The 4551-nt window shown below is 43.4% G+C and overlaps 1 pseudogene; it reads left to right on the top strand.

The window, feature by feature from the left end:
• The first annotated feature begins 360 nt into the window (after positions 1-360).
• Positions 361-770, top strand: LOC148002157 (chromobox protein homolog 3 pseudogene; annotated as a pseudogene).
• Positions 771-4551: the final 3781 nt, after the last annotated feature.

The following is a 4551-nucleotide window of genomic DNA, read 5'->3' as shown; positions in this document are numbered from 1 at the left end:
ACCATGTGGTTGCTGGGACTTGAACTCAGAACCCCTGGAAGAGCAGTCAGTGCCCTTAACCTCTGAGCCATCTCTCCAGCCCGACTTTACAACTTTTATTTATTTATTTTTTCCTTCCCCGGAGCTGAGGATCGAACCCAGGGCCTTGTGCTTGCTAGGCATGTGCTCTATGGCTGAGCTAAATCCCCAACCCTAAAAATAGACTTTAAAAATGTCAGAGGAACCCCTCCTCTAGGATGTGGCTGAGCTGAAGCACACAGGCGGGAGACTCTGCAGAATCCGCGGCCCTGAGCATCTGAGCGTGCTTCAAGTCTCCGATTAAATTTTAAAAATGGCCTCCAGGAAACTACATTGCAAAAAATGGGGAAAAAAAAAAAACAGAATGGAGAGAGTAAAAGAGTTGAAGAGGCAGAGCCTGAAGAATTTGTGGTAGAAAAAGTACTGAACCGTTGTGTAGTGAACTATTTCGTGAAGTGGAAGGGGTTTACAGATGCCGATAATACTTGGGTACCAGGAGAAAATTTAGATTGTCCAGAATTAATTGAAGCACTTCTTCATTCTCGAAAAGCTGGTAGAGAAAACGATTGTCCAAAAAGGAAATCTTTATCTGATAGTGAATCCGATGAGAGCAAATCGAAGAAGAGAGCTGCTGCTGACAAGCAAAGGAGGCGAATATGAAGTGGCCTCAGATGGTCATCGCCTTCTATGAGGAGTGGCTGACTTGGCATTCTTGTACCGAAATGAAGTACAATAGTTGTTTGCATATATGAGTACACAATATTATATATATATATATATATATATATATATATATATATATATATATGAATGGATGGATCTTGGGTTTTGAATTACTAGTGTGGAACAAATAGCATCCTGATGAAAATCAAGTCTGATATGCTAGTTTTGAAAGTATTGGCAGTAGTTGGGAGATTTTTGGTTTTTGTTCTGCGTCAAAAGGCACTGACTCCTTTGAGCGAGTGAGAGCTCTCTGTAGTTGCTTCCTGTAACAGTAGAGTACTTGACACCATGTTGTATTTCCTCGGCTTGAAGAACAGCTTTTCTTAAACGATGGGGAGATTTTACAGTCATGACTCAAGTCAGAACTTATTTTTAACTGGGACACGGAAGGACCATTCTGGTTTGTGTGTGTGTGTGTGTGTGTGTGTGTGTGTGTGTGTGTGTTTGTATGCAGTGTATGCATAAAACACTTACATAACCTGTCTGTTTTAGCTTGTTTTTAATACACAAAAGAGCTGAACGTGAAAACACAGGTTGATGAGAGGCCATCACCCTGAACATTTTCCTGAAACCATAACCTTTCAGATTAAGCAGAGTCTGTAATGTATTGGATAGTTTAAAAACAAGCCCATCAGAATTGATGTATTATCAAGTAAATACAGTAGTTTATTTTCATACCAACTCCACCTTCAGAAAACGGAATTAAACAAAGTAGTAGCTTGATTTAACAACAAGACTTGGCCTAGTGTGGTGGTGTGCACCTTTAATGCCAGAACTCTAGAGGCAGGTGGAGCTGTGATTTAAGAGGCCAGCTGATCTACAGAGGCAGGTCCGAGTCAGCTGGTCTGTGTAAAGGTTCCTCTGGTTGAACCATTCCTTTGTAGGAAGTTAAAATCTGTACTAAAAGGTTATGATTCATGGAATCTGTTTGATGTGGAAGTAGAATCATGGTTAGAGCTGATGTTGGCCATTAAGTCCTGCTGTGGTTTAGTCCCTGGAAGCTCTGGTTGGTTGGTGTTGTTGTTCATATGGGGTCTCAAGTCCCTTCAAGCTCTTTTAGTCCTTTCTCTGATTTCTTCAACTGGGGTCCTGTTCTCAGTTCACTGGTTTCTGGCTGGCATTCACCTATGTATCTGCCGTATTCTGGCTGTGTCAATAAATAGTTTTATATTCCTTTAAAAAATGTCAGAAGAGAAACGGAAATGACAGGATGTTCACAGAATTAATTTTTAGCTTCCCAAAGGTTTCTCATTCTCCTCTCTAGGTTCGTTTTAGTCCTTCTTCACTACACATAACTTCAGAACTGAGAAGTAAACTCATCTTGTTTTCATAGATGGGCTTTAATGTCTAAGCCCATCCCTGAATATTGACTGGCACAGCTCTCTGACTACCAAGCCCGCGGCGTGTGATTTCTTAGATATCAAGAATTCTCTCATCCTGGAAGCTATTTAGAAACAAGTTCATGTAACACTTAATCCCTGTGTACATAGCAGAGGAGTGATTCACTAATTATATAATGAGGAGTAGGAGAGGGAAGAGAGGAAGGAGGAGAAAGAGAAGGAGGAGGAGGAGATTAAGAAGGAGAAGAAGGAGAAGGGTTGGGGATTTAGCTCAGCGGTAGAGCGCTTGCCTAGCAATCAAAAGGGCCTGGGTTCGGTTCTGAGCTCAGGAGCTCAGGAGCGCTTTGAGTATTATGAGATGGGAGGAGTTTTTTTTTTTTTCTTTTTTTCTGGTCCAATCTATTTGGAGTTCTGCAGGCTTCTTGTATGTTTATGGACATCTCTTTCTTTAGGTTAGGGAAGTTTTCTTCCATGATTTTGTTGAAGATATTTACTGGTCCTTTGAGCTGGGAGTCTTCACTCTCTTCTATACTTATTATCCTTACGTTTGATCTTCTCTATGTTTCCTGTATTTCCTGTATGTTTTCCAGTATCTTTTTCCATTTTACATTGTCTCTAACAGTTGTGTTGATAATTTCTATGGAATCTTCTGCTCCTGAAATTCTCTCTTCTTCCTCTTGTATTCTGATGGTGATGCTTGTATCTACGGCTCCTTGTCTCTTCCTTTGGTTTTCTATATCCAGGATTGTCTCCCTTTGTGCTTTCTTTATTGCTTCTATTTCCATTTTTAATTCCTTCACCTCTTTGATTGTGTTTTCCTGTAATTCTTTCAGGGATTTTTGTGATTCTTCTCTATAGGCATCTACTTGTTTCTTTATGTTTTCCTGGGTTTCTTTAAGGGAGTTCTTTATGTTTTTCTTGAAGTCCTCCATAATCATGGTCAAATGTGATTTATAATCTAGATCTTGCTTTTCTGGTGTGTTTGGTGGGAGAATTGGGCTCAGATGATGCCATGTAGTCTTGGTTTTTGCTGCTTGGGTTCCTGCTCTTGCCTCTTGCCATCACGTTGTCTCTGGTGTTACCTTGTTCTGCTATTTCTGACAGTGGCTAGACCGTCCTATAGGCCTTTGTGTCAGGAGTGCTGTTGATCTCTTTTCCTGTTTTCTTTCAGCCAGTTATGGGAACAGAGCATTCTGCTTTCAGGTGTCTAGTCTTTCCTTTCTACTGGTCTTCAGCTGTTCCTGGTGGGCGTGTGTCCTGAGTCCACCAGGCAGGTCACTTGTAGAAAAGTTGGTCTTCCTTCTGGTCTCAGGCCTGAAGTCGCTCCTTGGGGGCTGCGTTTCAGCTCTCTGTGAGGGCAGCAACCAGAAGGGCCTGCCCCACCTTTTCTCGGGTCCCTGTGCACAGGGGGCCCAGATGGCACTAGGCTGGCGCTAGGCGATTTCCTCTAGAGTCAGAAATGTGGCAGAGTGTAGTCTCTTCTGGCTTCCCAGGCGTGTCTGCCCCTCTGAAGGTCTAGGTCTCCCTCCCACGGGATTTGGGTGCAGGGAGCTGTTTGACCGGGTCCCTTCAGATCTGGGTGGTGTCTGGACCACAGGGGAACTGCAGCTTAAGTGCCCCTATCTTCCTGTACCCAGAGGACCTATACAGTTTCCTCTTGGGCCAGAGATGTGGGCAAGAGTGGGCAGTACTGGCGGTCTCTGCTGCCCTGCAGCCTCAGGAGTGCCCACATATCTGGGTGATGAGCTCTCTCTCCCATGGAGTTTGCTGGTTCCAACTCTTAACGATCTATATTGACTGTACATCTCTCAGAAGTTTTAGAGATTATTACTGTGTGGCCACTGAGGAGGAAGGTTGTCTAGAAGTATGTCTTCAAAATGTAGTTAGATTTCAGAGGCCCTCGAGCCTTTCCCTGAGCTCCCAATAGTAAACTATTTTCAGATTGATATATGACATGGGGTCCTGGTCTTTGATATTTCTTTCTCTCTCTCTCTCTCTCTCTCTCTCTCTCTCTCTCTCTCTCTCTCTCTCTCTCTCTCTCTCTCACACACACACACACACACACACACACACACACACACACACACACACACACGCTAACAACAACAACAACAACAAAAACAACAAACACATTAAAGGAAAGGTCTGAAAATTGCTGGTACCCTAATTATTCCAGTTTCTCCCCTAGAGGGCGCCAGAGGCCTTCTGCCAGTCAGGGGCCATGCAGGCCATCACAGAGCCGCCTTCTGCAGATCTGGCTCACATTGCTACCTTCAGATGGTTGCATCTTGGTTTCAGGTAGGAGTAGACAGACAGAACAAAATAACAGAGAAAGACATGTATGCAGCTCAAGACTCTCTAGGGTGTACGAGTAGTTTATAAGATCTGTCAGCAGAGTCTCTGCCTTTCATCCTGTGTTTTCCGTTTGGCACATCTCTTCCACGGCACCCATAGAACCCTTGTGATTTCC

The sequence above is a fragment of the Rattus norvegicus genome, chromosome 12, assembly GCF_021556685.1.
Source record: "Rattus norvegicus strain SHRSP/BbbUtx chromosome 12, alternate assembly SHRSP_T2T, whole genome shotgun sequence".
NCBI lineage: Eukaryota > Metazoa > Chordata > Mammalia > Rodentia > Muridae > Rattus > Rattus norvegicus.
This window is presented reverse-complemented; position numbering and strand designations above follow the sequence as displayed.